The following is a 19,797-nucleotide window of genomic DNA, read 5'->3' on the forward strand; positions in this document are numbered from 1 at the left end:
TTGTTTCCTTCCTCGCGCATCTTCACAGAAGCCACGGATACAGGGACTAACTTTTGGAAACTTCAAGCTGACTTGATTTAAAAAAAAAAAAAAAAAATTGAAAAATAAATTAAATGCGAATGTGTAATCAGCATTAGTCCATCTGAAGCAGGGGCGTTTCCTGCCCCATCGCGTGTGCAAATTAAAAGCAGGTTTCAGGCCACAACTGAAATTGGTTTCTGCACCTCTTGGCATCGGCCACGCTGCCATTTCCTGCCAATGTCTGCCCCCAGCCTCACCTGCCACAGCTCAGCCTTTTCATGTGCCTGACTAGGTCATGGCTTAAGCCCTTGGAAGTCTTTCTATTATTTTCAGAGGATTTTGGATCAGGCACAACAGGATTGCATAGGAACTTTCCTAAGCAATGCCCCACACTAACAAAGCCAGAAATGTTGCCAGATTGCCAAAGGATTGTATTACAAAATCCATGGCCATGGACAAAGTGCGTGTTTTAATCACATGCTGAAAGGCACCACTCTGACCTAGTAAGTATCCACCCGCCAAATAATAGAGGTTAGGGTTTAAAATGTGAAAAGTGTTTATTTTACTTGGATTTGAAGATGGCTGAATCACACTGATTCAGACTTGCCTGAATGATTTTACTCCTCAACGAAGTATAAAACTGCTGATTTGAAATGAAAAGCGATGTCAATCAAGCAGATCTGGGTACTTGATAATTCCCACTAATCCACATGAAAATATTTATTTATATGAGGTGTAATTTAAAGAAATTGACAACTTAAAACACCATTTGGTGTTGTTCCTGTTCCACCAGGAAATGGAATTCCCTGCCCTCCTGAGGCTCTTCCAACTTCATTTAATGTCCTCATCAGGAAAGAGGATCTTAAATCTAATTTTGCAATACAGGCTTCAGGATCAGAGGCAATGCTGTAGTACATATTTATATTGCTGTAAGGACTTGTGGATTAAATGGAATCCATTAAATGGATTTTCAGGTTTAAATACATGCATTTACAGGCATAGTTTACAGATGTTATTTAGGCATGTAAGTACAGTCATGGAGGTCTGCAAATTATTTTGTGCATAAACAGTTCCAGGCTGCAAACATTCCAGAAATCCTAGTGTTAGTAAAATGTATCAGATCAAATTCATACATTTTTTACGGGTGTTCTTCAGAAAACTTGTTGCAGTGTTTAAGACTCCTACTTTTCATTTCAGTTCAATAAAAAAAAAATCTAAACTTGATTATCATGCATACAGTATGTAGGAGGATGACACCTACTGGATATTTTTAATTTTGCAATTTGCACTACTTTCAAATGTGGAATAATAAACCGAATTCAACTTTGTTACACAAGCATAACTCTGCTGAACTCACTTCAGTTATATATACAAATTCAGGAAAATTTGCCACATGTTTCTAGGGTTAAATGCAGTCTCAACTTCTTTGTAAATCTGGGGGTTAAATCCTGTTCTAAGTAAATTCATATTAATACTCCTATAAAAAAAAGTTTTCTTAGTTGGGGACTTCTGCAATTTCTTGTTCATAAACTAACATACAAATTAAGCAGAAAGCTCCTTTATTTGCCTACATAGATTAATTGTTAAGGGCAAATAGTCCTGAACTCCAAGGTGAAGGTTGTTCCACGTATCGTCGTAGCTGTGTGGACCTGACTTGGTAAACGTGTACACCCCATAACAAGGCAGCGCAAAAGAACATGCCCTAGGATTTGTTTCATAATAAATAAGAACTTAACACTTGAAAATGCTTTCTGAATAATTTTATACACCTCCTATATCAGGCTATGAGTCAAAAGTCACAGATCAATTTATTTCAACAACAAATATAAATCAGGGGAATTCTCTGATGTTCTATACAGCACGTGGCAGAAGGCTGGGGTTTTACTCTCAGTCATGTAAAAATGATTTTGGGGGTTTTTTTTGACAGCTCAGAGTGGTCAAAATCGATGTAATTTTTTCAAAAGCTATTAAAATTTTTCAGTTGAGATTTTTAGAACAAGAGGAACTGCACAAATACAAATTATCAAGTGCAGCGTCTGATGGTTTTCTTGCGCTACGGCTGTGGAAGTAGCATGCGCTGAAATAACTGGACATAAAGCAATCTTCATTATCTTATGGAATGGTAGAACTGCATACGTTCTATACCAGTCTGCCGAGGCCATGTGTAGGGTCTGTGCCCATATATGATGGCTACATCTAAACCCACTTTTTGGCCAAACAACTTTTGAGTTTTTAAAATTATTCCTTTTGCTTAAGTGCTCTCGTGAGCCCTTCAAGCCAAAGGCTTTATTGGATTAACGCCAGTGCTTACTTCGGATATTACAAAATCACATGGTCTTGCAAAATTCACATTTTTATTACTAAAAAGAATAAAAATGCCGTTTTTTCTAACTGCAAGATCCTGAGAAGCTTTAAATACACATATCTTTGCCTTGAAATGCCACAAGTAGATTTAGCGTGATACAATAATAATAAATTTTGTAAGAATGAAAAAAAGTTGGCTGCTAAGAAAAACAGTGCAAAATGTGCAAATATGTCAAAAATTCGTTTTAGTGTGCAATGAACGTAGCAATCCATTAACCATTTCCAAATTTCATTTCTCCTTCCCAGACACCTTTTGTGGTGAATTACCCGATGCCGTTTTGCATTCCTATATAAGGAATGCATTCCATATATAAGAATATTTTGCAGTCCATATATAAGAATATATGGTTTTGCATTCCATATATAAGAATAAAGCTCTGTACAGTATATCTGTCATTTTGTCGTAACAGCTTTTTCGTTACAGTCAGTAAGGATGTCTATATTTTGGACTGAAACAAGAACCAACAATCATGAAAGGAACGTGAAGTGGATTTTTTTTCTCCTAGGATGATATTTCTAGCATAAAAGAGACCAGTGTATATGTGTTTTTTTAAAAGCCAGGTATCAATGTTTTATTAATACAGGCTTTGGTGGATTCAGCCTGTGGGTGACGCCCGGCTGTGCCGTGGTGAAGCTGCTCATTACCTCCTGTGGAGGACAGCTTGTGTCATCAGTTCTGCCTGCCTGACCGCAGCGTTCGTGGCTTGTCACTGCGTGCACTGCTAATGAGGATGAACTGCCAGCTACCGCAGACAGATGCACAGACTTTCCTACATCTAACCTGTTGTTCTGCAGTTTGGTATAGATCGACTTCCGTATGTGGCACTTCCAATGTGGTACCTCGAAAATATTTAAAGACTAATGTGTGACTACTTAAAGTTCAATGGAAATGATTTACACTCACATGACTATTTTTAATATTATAATGAAAGACATCGGTAGTCTTTATCCAAGAAAAGTTTATATCTCTGTCTTCTTCTGAAGAGAAGAAGCAAAAATCAAGATGACATCTGAAAAGCTAAAGTAAAACCTGTAAATATTGTTATTGACATAGGGACCTTGACATAGGATTTCCCTATAAAAATTAATGTGTTTAAGATTAGTTATTGTATTAAGTTGGGGTTTTATTCCTTCTCTACAGCTAAATGCCATGGGCTTAGATAGCATTTCTTAGAAGAAGCTAAGAAAGCAGAAAGCAATTTACTCATAGTAAACATTTGACAAAATAAATTGTAATAAGTTGTTTGTGTGAAAGATCAATTTTGATTTCACATCTGCGTGAAGTGACAAAGTCCGTAACATATGAGCGCTCACTGTTTCCCTCAGTGGAGAATGGAATTTTTATGCTTGTTATTTGAAGAGAATGCTCACTTGGAAAGTTCAGAATGCCTAGAAGAGTTTTCTGTCTTGACAAAGCAAGGCACGCACTGGAGAGTCAAAACATGGGGATGAGTCTTGGGTCACCTCTGACAGGAGACAAGACATATACATGCATCATCTGCATGAGGAAAATCTCTTAGTTCTATAATTTTCCCCGTATTCCTTTAATGACAAACTTCCTCATTCTCTTTAAAGTAAAGAGATTATTGCAAAGAAACGGGTTAGACCTTGCTGTTTATGGCTTTACAATTTTCTATGAAACTATGCAGAGAAAGAGCCTTCGGGTTTTGCCTCCTATGAAAAAAGTGTGTAAAGAGAACAAATTATATTAACAGTTGCTCACTGGCATATTTATCTCATTTCCTAACTATGACCAGCATACTTAGCAAGCAGACAAGAAAAGAAAGACACACAGAATGTATCTAAGGACTGCAACCCCTCTCCTGGTGTCTCTCTGGCTACAGGAGAGATGTACCCGCCTGCCATGGTCCTTTCTCGGCGAGGACGGCAGACGCGGACACGCTGTCTGCTTGCCAGGCAGAGCTCTGCTGCCCAGCTCCTGCCGGGAGGTACCATGCCTAGGGCAGCACTCACTTTTGGCTTTCTTGGCTCCAGCTCTCCTCTGTGCTGGGGCCTTTGGGAAATGCAGTACTTAAGATCGCTCCTCCCTGATCCTTCACCTACACTGGTTTTGTTGTTGTTGTTTTGCTTTCCAAGCACTACATGGAGAAATGTCTGTCATAACTTGCCACACACACATTGTGGCTTCTGCTGCAGAGGTCTGCCTTCTTTTCCAGAGCTGTGAACTATGTATTCCAGACCTGATTTAAAGACTTAACTAAGCAAGCAAAAAGAAAGAATGGTTAAAGATCCTTTTTTTTTTTAATTACTGCCAAGTATGCCTTTTTCTCCTGCCATGTTGTTTGATTTCTCAAGTGCATCTTGCTAGAGATGGGCAATATCATGTGCTTGCCTGTTGGGTATCATACCCTTTCTTAACGGTTTCACCAGCGACCCCCCCAATCCTGTTGTTAATCCATGGCAGAAAAGGCAGCATGCTTTATTACAAATTACATACTCAGTAAAAATAACTCTGGAATGTTAAAGTAGTAAAATATATTTAAAATATCTCAGAGCAGATGCTAGAAATTTGTCCTAGGAATTGATATTCAATATTTTTCTGGATTTTAATATTAGTTTCTGTTCTGTAGATGTTCTTGGCTATTATCTTGTGAGCTCAATATCTATTTGTTCACAGAAAAATGTGTCTTTCCTAAAACAGGTGGGGAGCTGGAAAAGCCTGTCAGCCGGTGCAGCTCATTTTCTTAAACGCAAGACAAGGATTTAGAAATGGTGTGCCTGACTGAGAGGGAGAAATAGAAATGATTGTGATATTTTGTGTGGAGTACACAGAAGAGCAAATGCTGCCATCATAGCAGTTTCTCTGACCTCAACCATACTTTGTGTTATACAGCTGTAAATGTCATAAATAAAATGGAGATCCAATGTTAATTTTTAACCTCACTAATGAAAATTTTCCCTTTGGAAACACAAATTAAATAGCAGCTGTACATATAGAACCTTGCTCTATATGTTGTTTTTTATAGCTAACAAAAGTAATTACATGTTACACTCAACTTTTTTTCCCCTTACAAGGTGATGCATGGTTGCATGCGGTGAGTTGCACAGCTGAAAGGCAAGATCTGGCTATTCTAATTCAATAGACGCAAAGCAGAGGCCTTGTAGAACTGTTTCTCTCAGATATTTAGCAACAAAAGTGAAATAACAAAGAGCAAGGCAGGTTCCTTCAGCTCTGGGGCTCGGCATTCATTTTACCGTTTGTACTACGTGTTTTGTGAAAGACAAAAGTGGAGAGAATCGTAATTACACTGGAAACTAGACATACCACAGCAGAAAATGTGGTCTTCCTGAAAAAAATCCTTGTTTGTGGAGGAAATCCCAGCTGTGGAAACATTAATATCCCTGTCACGACTGGGCTGACCTTGTCAGCCAAAGCTGTCCTCCGCTTCTCAGTAGGACTATGTTCAACAGTACCAGTCTTGAGGTTCACACTGTAATTGCCAGTCTCGCTGAACTCCACTACCAGTAGCAGAAAAAAGCACAGTGGAAAAGCTCAGTTTTCTGAAGTCACATGCAGAACAACCCTGCCCCTAGTTCCCCTGCCCTTTGCATACGCAGTCCCAAACGGGAGCTATTTGCTAATCTGTGGGCTACTAAATTTAGCTAGTTCCTGATAACTGAAAACGGCTCATAGGCCTGAATTGTACTGCTGGTCACCAGTGAGACCACTTCAAGCTAGTTAACACCAGTTAGCTAATATAAAACTCGTAAATACCAACTGAAAGTGCCAGCTGCTCTGTATTGTAGCACTTTTTTATTATTAATTAAGCATACTGGAAAGAATGATTTTATCTTTTTAGCTAAAATGGCACATCTCTCAGGATGATGTCAGTCTTCAGAAGAGCTGATCTGGGAGGTATTTGTTCACAGACAACATGTGAGAGACAAAAGTAGAGAGACTCTGAAATTATACTGGAAACTAGACCTGCCACGGGAGAAAATGGGGTCTTCTTGGAAGATCCTCCCTGGTAGAGGAGGATCCTAACATTGCTCCCATGAAAAGCCTTCAGCAATGTGTTTGTAAATCATTGAATCTGGTCGGCACTTTTGCCGACAGTTCTGAGTATTAACCATGCACGAGGATGGGTTAGAGGGATTAGTGTAACTCAGACTGCATATAGCTACCATCTTGATGAGGGGGTGGGAAGAAGAGGGTAGTCTTGTCTCACATGAAGTAGAGCATACGTGATTTGTAGTATAGTGCAAAAGAAGGTTTGGAGTGATGACCAGTCTAGCCTTTCTTGTCCCAGGGAAATCCAGACCTCAATATAAACGTGATAAATTCATGGGGTGAATTTATGGGTGATAAATTTCATGGGGTTGGTGCAGAAATCTGGACTAATGTCCAGCAGACTTTTGCCTGATGTTGAAGAGTTGAAGCTGGACATCCAGTCAGCCTCAATTCCTCTGTTAACGCAGAAAAACAAGCTAATTCAAAGGCATTTCGGCTCTTTTCGGCTCACCACATTTCGAGATGGTTTTATCACTATCTCGAGATGCCTGGGGTAGGTTTCCTCTCAGCTGACTGCTGTCTAAAAGCCTACTCTGTGTTAACTATCCGGGCTTCTGGGGAAGTCAATGAAGAGACAGACACCCACTGTCGCAGACACTTGTCTTTGAAGAGGTGGAATCCTCCAGAGATGTCAGAGAAGACATCTTCTTGCCTGTCTAGGGAAGCTGAATGGTCCCCATCCTTCATTCGACTTAAGCTGAGTGAGGGAAGTGTACCGCTAAGGGCTGAATAGCACAGTCGCCATCAACGATGAAAGAAGTGGCCTCATAAATTTTGGGAGGGCGCTGAAACTAACCTGACTGATTTTTTACATGTTTGTATGGGTGGCTCCAGTTCCCACACTGTCCCTCTTAACTGCAAGTGATATGGAGCATGGATTTTCTGTTTTATGAACCAGTTTTATATTTCAAAATTGAGGCATTGAAAATATAAAAATTCTGAGCAATTCAAGTATTTATTTTTAAGAGTAAATATTATTTGCATTGATATAACATGTATATGTATGATATGCATGAGATGTAGATTATATGCATATATTACAAAGATATGCTGCGTACTACATTTGCAAAGAAAATCCCAATCAGTGTCCTGTTTTCAAAACATTGTCATAGCCTTTTTTCATTTTTCTCTCAAGTTTATTAATGAAATGTGGTTTTGTGAAGTGTTTTGATTTTGATATTTCATTTTCCTACAGGATGGCTTCAACCTGGAAAAAAAAAAAATCATCATTCTGCTCTTGTGGGTTAGTCATAGACTTTAAAGGGAGTATTTATGAGCATGCAATCTAAAGTGCTGCATAACAAGCTGTGAAATATCAACCAGTAGTTCTTGTACCTAAAATAACTCATGTTCTTCAGAGAGAGATTCAGCTTTGTTTTGAAGATGGTGAGGAGCAAAGAATTGTTTTCAGAACTTAACGCTTGACTTCTAAACAAAGTTTTACCCCTAGTTAGCAAATTCCTTGAAGCTTCCCAAGGTGATAGCAAACTCTAGCATTGGCTTTGATTAGAGCCACGTCAAATATTTGCGTTGGAACCTGACTCCGCATGAACTTTGCTCAGCCTTATGTTCCACTGCAATGTTGGTGTTTAATAAATATTCATGAAAACCATAATTCCAGTTTTGATCAACATTGGTTTCCTATAAAAGCTGCTGAAACTTGTGATGTAAATGTGAAGCTAGCTTGATAATGACTCTTTTGGCTGAATGTATCCTTTAGACTTGGAATAAATGCAACTCTCAGGATATTTACAGGTATGAAGACAAAAGGAAAAACTCATGCAAATCCTTATGAATCAAGAGAGAGGAGTTTTGTAGAGCATGAAAGCTCAATTCTTCTGTGATGATAGGGGAACTTCACATCCAACAGTGAAATTTAATTTCAGCCTGCTTGCTCGGTTGGTTGCACTAACAACTGGAAAAGCCCATTCAGTACAGACACTTCAAAGTGCATTTCCAGACAGCCCCTAGATGCTTGGTGGCCTGGCCAGAAGATGGCAGGCGTGTTTTGTGGGAGGAAGGAAAGTGTGCCACCCAGACAGGTGTTCTGGTTGTAAGAATAAAATAACTCACAGTCAAGACTAGAAACGTTAACATTATTTTCATTATCCTTGTAATGCTTGAACTGTAAGGTAACAAAACCTGCAATGATTTACAGCTGTAAATGTAAATATAATGTAAACATATGTACAGGGGAAGGGAAGAAGCGCTCAGGGAGGCAAGCCCCTCTGACCGCACTGGCATCACTGATGTGGGACGTGTCCTGAGCGACACAACTTGGTGCCAGTCTTGCATTGTGCTGCCCCGCATTTAGTGGCTGGCTCTAACAGCAGTTCTGAAAAAGCCACAGAAGAATCCCACACAATTAGGTTACAAGTATTACCCAACACCTCCTCCCAACTCTGTCCTTTCTGATCCACCATCCACTCTCACAACTGGCAGGAGGTATCTTTTTCTCACCTTATGAAATTATAGTGAATTATAATCTGCTGGTAATTCTTTGCTTTGCTCTGTTACTATTTCCTTCATTCCTTCCATAACGTCAGCATGGGGAGAGGCAAGGATACGCATGCAATGAATTTAGATACCACTTTACAGTCTGACACTTTCCCCTCTCAGCTGTCAAAGACTGGCAATTTCTCAATCCTACCCAGAACTGCAAGCAGTCCTTTTACTTCCTTAGAAGTAGAAGAATTCTGCCTACATTCCAGCTGTTGTAACTGGATAAAGCTCTTAGTTTATCAACTAATTTCTGAGTTGGCTAGAAGTGCAAATTGAGGAAAGCAAGTATTTGCTTCCCAGTAAGGGCCAAACATTCAGTTTCCACAAAGCTCTTATTCACTGACCTGGCATTCCTCAGTGTGGAAATATGCCATAGAGAAGACAAAGTTGAAGAAATACACATAACACTTAGAGCAAAATTTCATGATGCTCATAATGTTTCTGAACTTATGGGAGACCATTTCACAGTTTTTGACCAGAACTGCAAGAAGTGTGACTTTCTAGACCAAGGAGCTTTACTGTAATTATAAGATACTCCACTTTACTAGAGACATGAATTGCTGGCAGTGATTTTCATTTGTAGGCTTTAGCTGATCTTTCAGATACCCTGGGTACAGGTCACTGGTTTCCCCAAAGGTCAGGACAAGGGTCTTGAAAGTGATTATATTTTGTAATGGGAACTGGCATAGGGAGCAAAGGACAGGGTTGTGAAGAGATGGGGTAACATTACATGGACATTTGTCAAAGGTTTTAAAGCCAGACATGTTATATCGCTGTAATCCAGCTGAGATGTCACAGATGTGTCAATAACTGAAGCCAAGTCACTGTCCTCCAGGACGGAATGAGCCTCCTGTGTCAATGGAGGTGGTAACAATAATGCTGAGGTAGCTACGTGAGAAGTTGCTACTAGTGAGGAATCCAAGAGTCGTAAATTAAGAATTTGATTAATTGTGGAGGTGCATTTTCAACAGGAGATTCAAAGGCTCAAAATGTTTCCCATTGCCACTGACTTTTCTGGGGAGCGATATTGTGGGCTTCAGTCTACATTTCAGTTATGACCTGCGCACACTAAGCCACAGTAGTGACTGTATGCAATGGCGCAGAAGTCTGCGATTTGAGTATTGCTAACGCTTGCATTGGAGTCATTGGACCAGGTCACCCAGGGGCTACATTCGCTTATGGACGAGACAGAGAACGGATCCCCTGTAGAAAGTTCAGTTTTCCGTCATTGCTCAGAGTGGGCTGAAACACTAATGCTGTCCAAAAACTCCAGTCTATACAATCACACTGCTTGCCATGGAGCTAACCAGCAGGGAAGGATTTTTGGGAAAGAAGGCCGATACAAACAAAACAGAACATAACACAAAGAGGGGAAAGGGTTTTTTTCCATGCATTTCATTATGGCTAAGACTTTTGTTAACCTGATTTCCATATGCATATGCTGAGCAGCTAGGATTGCAGTGAACAAGGAATGAAACAGAAGCTTTAGATGTTTCAGTACTCAAAAGTACATGTGGAAAGGGTACAGGAATGATAGGTTTCCTATGCTTATTTGAAAATACTGCAGCCTTACAAGAAGGTTCAAATATTCCTGCGAAGGACGGTGTTATACATGAGGTTGAGGAAGAAGGCATAACCCCTTCATCCCCATTACTTCATGTAAGAGAAGATTTATTTCTTTTTGTTAAAAGCACTGCAGCCTTCAAACCAAAACATATCCATATACCAGTTGATTTTTTGAGAAAAAAATGTCCAGTGGTGATCACATTTTCTGCATTACCGTTGAGGGTAGGAAAAAAAGAGGATGACATAATATGCAGTAAAGCATTATTCAATTAGGTATTACAGAAAGCTTTCCATCTACAAAGGCTGCTCAGCATAGAGATGAGCTTCCTAGTGAGTTGTGGAAATTCTGCCATTGATGGTTTTTCTAACAGCAGGGTAGAGAAATAGCCAACAGGAATATTCTTGATGCTTTTTACCCTGGTATAGCAAGAGTATGGATAGTCATTATTCATTTCAAGCTACTTAGCATATTGATATTTCTGATACTAGCAGATGGTGATGAACTGAATCAAAATTGTACTAGGAAGTACTATGAATACTTATTTTAATAACTTGCATCAGTGTATTGAATGAACATTCATAATTAATATCTACATAGAAAATGACGGAGTGTTTCTAACATTTGTATTATGCCACTATGATGTGTTCTGTTCTGTTCCGTTCTGTTCTATTCTATTCCATTCCGTTCTGTTCTATTCTATTCCGTTCCATTCCATTCTATTCTGCTGCACAGCATCGTTTCATGGTGCATTGAACTGGAAAAGGCATCCTACTGGAAAAAAATTTGGAAGGAAAAAATGCTACCCTTTTACTGGCTGGGCAGTTCCTCAGTCCAACTCAGTGTTTCCACACAAGCCATGTGCCAGTACTGCTTTTGAAGAAACGGTCCTGGAATTGCAACCTCAGTTTTCCCCAGATAAAAAAAAGTCTGCAGATACCAACTATGGAAAATATATTTGTCTGGCATGACAATTCTTACAGAAGGATCTTTATTTTCACTGTCAGCACAAAATATGCCGTATCCTCCTTTCTGAGAGCCAAATTCTTGTTCCCTACCCAGAGTGTGATTAAACAGGATTCACTCCCTACTGCTCAGTGCTGTGAGAACCCTTTTCAAAGCTGTGATGGATGATTCCAGGAGCAGCTCTGGCTCCTGAATGCCCCCTCCTACTATTCCCAGGTGTTTTGGCCAGGCTGTCTGTAGTGCTGCTATATGAGTCATGCCCTCTCTGGTCAACCATCTCTGAAATCCTTCCAAAGAGATGATATGGAGTGCTCGCACTGGCTTTAGCAGGATTTGGATCAGGCCATCTGGGTGCACTTTCTTGATCAGCTTGAACTGATGGACTTCTGTGCTGCTGGTGAAATGGGTGGTCCCTTCTTTTATCTCCTGGCAACATGGTTCAGTGGCCTCCCTTTATCCCAGCATGGAGCTCACATGGCTGTACAATGAACCAGACTATGGACTGAGAATCCTTTTTTCCCCCTAGATTAGTTCTCTGATTTGGATTATCATGTGAACACATGATTGCAACTGCTGGCCTGAGGAAGAGGAAGGGATCGTGCAGAAGAACAAGCGGTAAGGACAGATTCACCTCATCAAGCAGTAATGGCCATCCTTTGAAAACCTGAGTATACTGTTTTTCATCATCTATGTCCCAAAAACTTGTAGTTCATATACGATAAAGAAAGATTGTTACTATTGATGCTCACAGCTTCAATAACTTCCGCATTATCTTTTTATGTTCCTGGCAACACATATATAGTGTGAGTTGAAAAAAAACATAAAATAGTCATAAAGGGAAGAAGAATATATGGATTTTCTGTAGTTTAATTATTTATAATAAACAAAATAATCTCCATCAGCATCTGAAACAGTAAAAGCTAAAGCATTTCCACAAAAAAATAACTGTGGAGTCAGAATTAGACTTTTTAACAAAAGCAAAATATTGAAATAAAAAAACCCCAACCCTGCAAAACCCCTGTAATCCCTTTTGGTTAGGCTCTTCACAGGAAAAAAAAAAGTCTTGTATGGTCTGACTGGCTCATACTCTTAACCATGCATGGTATTGGCGACTGTGGGAGGAGGGAAAGCAAGCCATGGAAAGAGCTTGGATACATTAGACCTCAGAGTAATGCATCTGACTATCAAGGACTGAGTGGCCCATCCCATTATTATTCTCTCTCTTTGCTGCTGATTTTTGTAGCACTTTGTTTGCTTTTTTATTTCCAGAAAGCAGTTTAAAAATAGAAACTGTCATGACTGGAATGGTTTTCTTGTGTTGGAAGATAACGTCTGTAAGAATTATGAATGTGCCACTGCAAAATGATTCACAGGTATGTGAATTTTGCATATTCCAAAGCCAAATTAATCTCTAGAAAGTACAAAATAATTGTAGCCATTGTCCAAAATCTGTTAGATAGGGACTACGTAAAGTGTTGGTATTGTTTCATCCTTGTTCAGCGTTCTTAGAGCCATTTTGAATCACCCTTTCTTGTTCTCACCATGTTATATTGCCAGAATTAATACTGCATTTCTATCAAGATTATTCTCTCAGCAACTGGCATAATATACAAAGTTTTTACCTTTTCCTCTTTCAGATTTTACATATTGGAATACCATTCAGATTTTATATAATGGAATAACATTTGACCATAAGGCCAAATTATCAGCTGTTGTCATATTGTTGAGCTCAGTGGAATTAAAGAAACTGATTTAAACCAGCCGAGTCCATGAAAAATGGGGAAAGTTTCTACAGAATTGGCATGATTTCTGTTTAATGACAAAAAATCAAGCAGAGGTGTCTAAATCAAAATGTTTTTCTTCAACTCTCGAGAAAATGATAAGAACAACTGCCATTTAACTTGCTTGCTTCTACTGTAAGAGCAAGCATTTCATTAATAACAGTAATTTGTATCAAATTCCTGTTCTAGTAATACTGTGGCATGCACTGCATGGTCTGCAAACAGTGCCTGTTCAGTTCATTTCAGATGGAAGCTACCTGTGGGTGATTTCACCTTAGTCAGTGGGAGTTTAGCCATTGACTGAACTGAGGGATAGGATTTACAGTTCTTGTATTTGAAATGAAGTCCAAGAGGACTTTATATCTCTGATCACAGTGACTTAAACATTACAGTGACAGGTGCCAAGCATTACTTACGTGAGCCATAAATATTTGCCTAAGAGAAGCTGATTTTCTTACCTGTGGTAGTTCTGAGCCTTCAGTGCTCATGCTGTCTGATGGAAACATCACACCTTTCAACAGATTCCTTGGTTCTCTGATAAATCTCCTACTACAAGCCCTCCTTCTCCTCTTGTGTTCTTCAGTCTGTCATCCATCATTGACCTCCATTCTGGTCATCACTTCAGTCACTATCAAATCTTGGCAGCTTTTTTAAAAGAAGGAATCAAAAATATATGTGTATTACACCTGCATAAAATAATCAGATTTGAAAGCATTTTCTTTTGTAGCTCCCATATTGTTCTGTGCTCTCCTTTCTCCATTATACTTAATATAACTATACTTTTAAAAGATATATTGCCTGTAGTACATCTTTTTGTAAAATCCAAGATGCACATTGTGAGCTATCTGACAGTTGTAACTGTCAGTGGAATAGGGAAATTACAGATCATACAAACTTGGCCTGGATAAAAGTGTTAATCAATAACACATAGAGAATGTTGCTGAGTTGGACTAGGGGGATTAAACAACATGAGCTGATTATGCTCACTTTCTTCATCTCTTAACATCTTTGGATTGCTTCACTGAAGTTGAAAGAAAAATTCCCAGTGATTTATGTGGAGAGATATTTCAGCCTTCAATTCCCAGAAAGATGTCTGCTTTATAAGGTAAGTATGGCAAGTAGCCGCACATGGTAACTTTGAATTTGTTCTCTTTTCAGTCAAACACTTTGTGTGCAAGAATTCAGAATACAACTGTTGTTGTATTCTGTGTTACACAGAGATGGTTTTGCCTCTAACCAACCACTACTACAAAGTTTAATACACTAACTGTTACTTTCTAGCACCAAATACCTGGCAGCTTTTCACTAATATGTTAGAGAAGCAAAGTGAGTCATTTGCTCTCCTTGCCTCTGCACAGTTTCTCATTGAGGCTGTTTTCAAACTCATCTAGTTTTCACATTATTTAAACAATTAGCCATATAAAATCCCTTGTTCTCACGTCTTTGTCCCTGATAATTTTGCACCAGTAATATTGCACCAGATAAGTCCATTAAGTTCCCGTTCTGGGACACATTATCACCTCTGCTGCTGCGTACACAGAGAGGTGGTTGCAGCAAGGACCAATTTACTGTTTCCTGAATGTCCCCCACTTCCATGTGTGCTCAGACATCATTAGAGATGATAAATAACGTAATGAAATAAGCTGAACTGTAACCAGGAAGAGAAAGCAAACCTCCTTCCTTAGCTATTAGCTGCTTTTTACCATCCTCTTTAATCTTCACTTAATGTGAAGCAGGAAGATTAGCTTAAGCAAGCAGCTACAGCAAGAGGTGGGAGACAGCAGATTTTTAGGATTCATTTATCTCATAATGGGCTATTGAAAGTGATTGCTGGTCCTCTCCTAATCATTTTAAGAAGACACACTCCCATAGCTTAGTGGAAGGTATAAAATCTTCGTCCCTTGAAGTAATGAGAATTTTACAAGTTAATTCACTGGGGCAGGATTTTGTGTTAATGGCTCCTTCCATTCCTACCACTCATTTTGTCTGCTGGAGCCAGTTCCAGGCTGGCATGTATTTCTTGGCAAGGTGGTTCTCCTGGGGGAGGATGAGAGCGTTGCAGCTGCAGCTTTGATACTTCCTGGTGTGGTGTGGTTTCCATGTCACTTGACGGACGTGAGCCTTTGGAGCCCTCCTCCCCTTCTCCAGCCCAGTGTAATGGCTGCACACAGATCTGAATAACTCCTCTCGCCCATCGTCTTCATTAACTCATCCGGTGTTGCAAAAACTGTGATGGCTGCAGATTGTTGACATGAGAGAAAACCAAACTCCCACTGAGGCTTTACTTGCTTTCAAAATAAAACAAAGGCAGAGGAACATGCACAGTGGCTCCCAAGTGGCTGGGCTCTGAGGCTCCAAGCTGATGTCTCCAGCTGCTAATGGATGCAGGTATAGGCACAGTGCTCTGCAGCTGCACGGAATATTTGGGCTGTGCAGGCTGGGGATACAAAAGCATCTGAGAGATGTGTCATTAGCTGTGTCTACACTGGCCTGTTAGATAGCTTCTGAAGAGTGGAGTGACCTGTCTGCATTGGTCACCTTTAGATATGCCCCACACAAGCTTCTGCATCTTTTTAGTCCTTGCCCAGCCCCTTCTTTGTCTACTACTGCAGGCTTGGATTGGGGTCTGAAAGACCTCAGGCTGTAATCCTCCCTGCTCCTGGTTCTCTCACTCCAGGATCAGACCAGAAGTAATTGTATGCAACAGCCTCAGCCTCCTGAGATGACTGAATGGAGTAGGTTGGTCTTTCTCCATTCTAACACATGGTTAACCTTAACTGACTGTGGATAAAATTATTGCAGAGTATGACCTGGCAGCTTCACCTGTGCTACAGCTATTATCCTCTCTAATGTAACATATTCAAGTTCCTCTGTTGCTTTCCCAGAAATAAGGAGAAAACTACTTTAACTAGAAAGAATAAATTCATATAAAATCCCACCTTCTCAGATTGCTTTTAAACCATTTGAGCTGCTAATATGATATCACTGAATTGGACACTGGAGCTTCATGTCAGATAATAGAATAAGATTTTTCAAGTGAAATAATTTAGTATGGGATATTTCTGTCAGTAAACAATCAGGACCGCATTCCACCAATTTAGAATCTGTAAAACTGAATGTCCATAGCAAAGGCTGAGAAAACCACTTTCTTCTTTCCCCACAGGAGTGTCGTAAAAACAAATAGGAACTAAGGTAAAACTTAAGTGTCATTTTCACATATAACCAAAATTCCACTTCTGGGTTTGAATTCAGCTGAGGTGAATGAATCCTCCTGTAATATCAAAAACTAAGTCTGAGCAACTGCATTTTAATGGGATCTTTCTGATTCTGATGAGAGTCCACAAAAAAATTTGGCAGTGACAGTCCAACGTTAGAATATATTCCAGGGCAAGGAAATTTAGAGAACAGCAAATCTGAATCCACCACACAGTACAAAAAATAAGCTTCCGAGTTTCATAATAATTAATCAAATCTGCATAAAGGTATACTATTCCTTTGAGCCCGCTATGCACAGTAAAATGATTATCCGAAAATTAAGAGTGTTTGAAGATAGTTAATGGTAAAGATGCCACGAACCTTCACAGGAAAAATATTGACAGTAGGTTTCACTCCCCCTCACCATCTTCCCTCCTCCAGAACTAGCAAAAATAACATGAAATGTCAAGCACAATATCAAAATAATTCAAGGGTGATTTGCTGTTCCTAAAATATTTGTAGCTACATAAAACATCAGTTTATATATTATTGCCCGCACATGTGTCTGGCTGACCATGCATGCAAGCCAAAAGATATTTCTAAATCCAGCTGTTTGTCTCGATGCTGCAGGCCAGAAGTCTGAGTGGAATGGGTCATCAGAGAAAGGCCCTGGTGTGCTGGTGGAGTTTCTTCTTTAAGAGTCAATACTGAGACTTGAATTGCGAGAATGAAAAGACACAAAAGAATTGGGATAGTTAGTGAATGTAGGAAGAAGGGAAAAAGGAAGCTAATGGAGCATCCTGCAGGGCTCTGAAGCTGAGAATGAGAAATTTTATATTCATTAAGAGGATGGTGAAAAGGAAGTGCTCCAAAAAAGGAATAAACAAATGCCACCCAGTTTAGAAAGTGTGGGTGGCAGGAAGAACAGTGACACCATTAGTCACAGATAAAAGAAGTGAGGGGACAGGTATGTTAAGAAAGATGCTGAGTTCAATCACTACTGCACTGCGTCTATGAATTGCATAAAGCCAGTCAGTGAAAGAATCTTATTATATGCTGAGGAAAGAAAATTGTCTTCATTCATGGACTTAAGAGGCTTTCAGAAAAAGAGTTTCCCTATTGTTTACACATGCACAATAGAGTTATATAGCAGGAACAGATGAAATTGGGATAAGGTCAAAGAAAAGCAAATATCAGTAAGTATTGTATTATATTATATTATATTATATTATATTATATTAATATATCTTTGCTGCTGGATGACACTGAATGAAAGAGCTCAGCTGAAAAGAGATAAATATGTGGATAAGGATTTGGACATCGATATGAACATGGAAAATGGATATGAACCTTTATGTTTTAGGAGATCAGGAAACCATTAATGGCACATGGTTAAGAAGACATTTACCCTTTCATGTTGTTGCCTAATATCTTTATCACTGATGACAATCAGACACTGGACAAGATAATCAAGCATCTAACTGGTATAGCCTATTTTGGTATGATGGGTCTAGTTTTAAATTCATGTAACTGATTTTTCATTTAAATGACTTTTATTTTTGCAAGTTTATCAAGTAATGCAAACTTTCAAGTTTGTTATTTTGAATGACTGCATGAAGAGCTAGGTGGTTGAGTGGTCAAACATAGCTTTAATTTGAAATTAAAGAGGAACACAGAGACCAGCCAGTTTGGAAATTAAATTTTACAGACAGTTCATTGTATCTGAGCTTGTGATTCTTTAGCTGTAGTGAACTGCCAATATCAGTATGCAAGAAGCATTTGCTCCCTGTAAAATACTGTAGATTTCTCCAACATCTGTGGAGGAAATGATCTTCAGAGCTTTGTGGTCTACAAATCACCATCACGTGACTACACAAAAATAACCCAGTGGAAAATCTCTATTGATTAAGAGCACAAGTTCTTTCTCTCCAAAATCTCCCTCATTTTTATCATAGGCATAACAAATGTAAGATAAAGAAGAGATTTTTTAAAAAATAAATGGAGAAAAGAAGAGGAGGGGAATTTACAAACTTTTTTTCAGCAAAAGGCTTGGCTGTGAGTGTTACTGTATGGCATGCTGTACTCATTTATTTGTGTTGTCTGTAAATAAATATTTTCTTTGGAGAGGGCTGACAGTTTTTAATATTGTGATTTTCCTGTACTGAAGAACGCTTAGAGAAGCTGCTCCTCCTTTGCCTGTATCTGTCCCAAGCTCCCATGGGATTGATTTTGCATACTCCACAATGGAAACCATAACAAGCCTAAAAATGAATGAAATGATTAAAATGCATTCCTCTGTGTCACCCTTTCTCCCAAAGCTCTGCTTTTTCTTGCTAGGCTCTGCTTGCGAGAGCTACTCTGAATCACCTCCGAAGGAGCTGTACTATAACCTTGCCACAGTTTTGAGGAAAGCCCTACTGAGTTTAGTTGGATGGCTGTGTGGAGATGGGCTTTAGATGGAAATTTGTAACAGGATTCTGAGAAACCAGCTGAGAGGGGGTATTTCAGCAAAGAGGTAGAATTCACATTGCTAATGAGACCACATTTAGCATGCACAGAGAACTTCTGCATGGCTGGGACAAATCTGGCCCTCTCTAAGGATGGTAGAGAAGACTTTCTGTTACTTGATCATTGTCTTAGGAAGTATTTTAATTGGTAAATATATAAATAGATAAATAGATAAAAGAAAATATGCATAGTTGCATCAATATTCATTACTAACCTAAACTGTTTATACCGATACATAGTTTCAAGCACACTTAAATAATATTTTGAAGTCTACCCAAAACATGATACAGTATGTTTGTTCTTAATATCTCCATTTGTTATTATGGAGAGGTGGTGGCCTCTAGCAGACTCTGTATAGGACTATGGCAAAGCTGAGACTTCAGGGTAGGTGTAATTGCTACTATCAGTTTTTAAAAACCTCCTGCACACTGGGGAGATGCTTTCTCAGTTTTAAACTTGGTTGGAGCTGTTGTGTAGACAAAGCCTTAGGTGCCTTGGACTTTTTTTACTGAATTTTTTAAAAGCCATTTTTAGAAGGCTTTAAAGCCAATTCAGACTGCTTGGAACATGACCTACAGTGGGACTTTGATGGCTTTAAAAGCAGGATTAGCTGAAATACTTTCAAGCCTGGCTCAAATTTTTCGTATTATGGTAGACTTTCCAAGTAAGATATGTCTAATGTGTCTTCCGATCCTGTATGGGAGTCCCCTATGTTGGATCATGTAACAGGACGTATGACTTTGCATGCCTATGGCAGGGCTGTCCATCTGTCCACTGGGTCCGAGCCTGGGCTGTACACCCATGTGTCAGATCACCCAACAAGGTCAGCCTGCATCATTAATCATGATGCAAATCTACAGCTG

General features: G+C 39.3%; 1 long non-coding RNA gene across 7 annotated transcripts in view; it reads right to left on the minus strand.

The window, feature by feature from the left end:
* Window positions 1–17: 17 nt before the first annotated feature.
* The window catches only part of LOC140646831 (uncharacterized), a 33,493-nt gene continuing 13,713 nt past the window's right edge, over window positions 18–19,797 (minus strand). For 2 of the 7 annotated variants that reach the window (XR_012040575.1, XR_012040577.1), the window contains 3 exons: window positions 16,808–16,869; window positions 13,690–13,876; window positions 7,355–7,625 (listed from right to left, as the gene is read on the minus strand). This is a non-coding gene — a long non-coding RNA (uncharacterized lncRNA). Of the gene's footprint in view, window positions 72–7,354; window positions 7,626–8,389; window positions 8,754–13,689; window positions 13,877–15,205; window positions 15,468–16,807; window positions 16,870–19,797 lie in introns of those variants that run through there. The other 5 variants (XR_012040578.1, XR_012040573.1, XR_012040579.1 and 2 more) reach the window with 4 other exon arrangements.

The sequence above is a fragment of the Ciconia boyciana genome, chromosome 2 (assembly GCF_034638445.1).
Source record: "Ciconia boyciana chromosome 2, ASM3463844v1, whole genome shotgun sequence".
NCBI lineage: Eukaryota > Metazoa > Chordata > Aves > Ciconiiformes > Ciconiidae > Ciconia > Ciconia boyciana.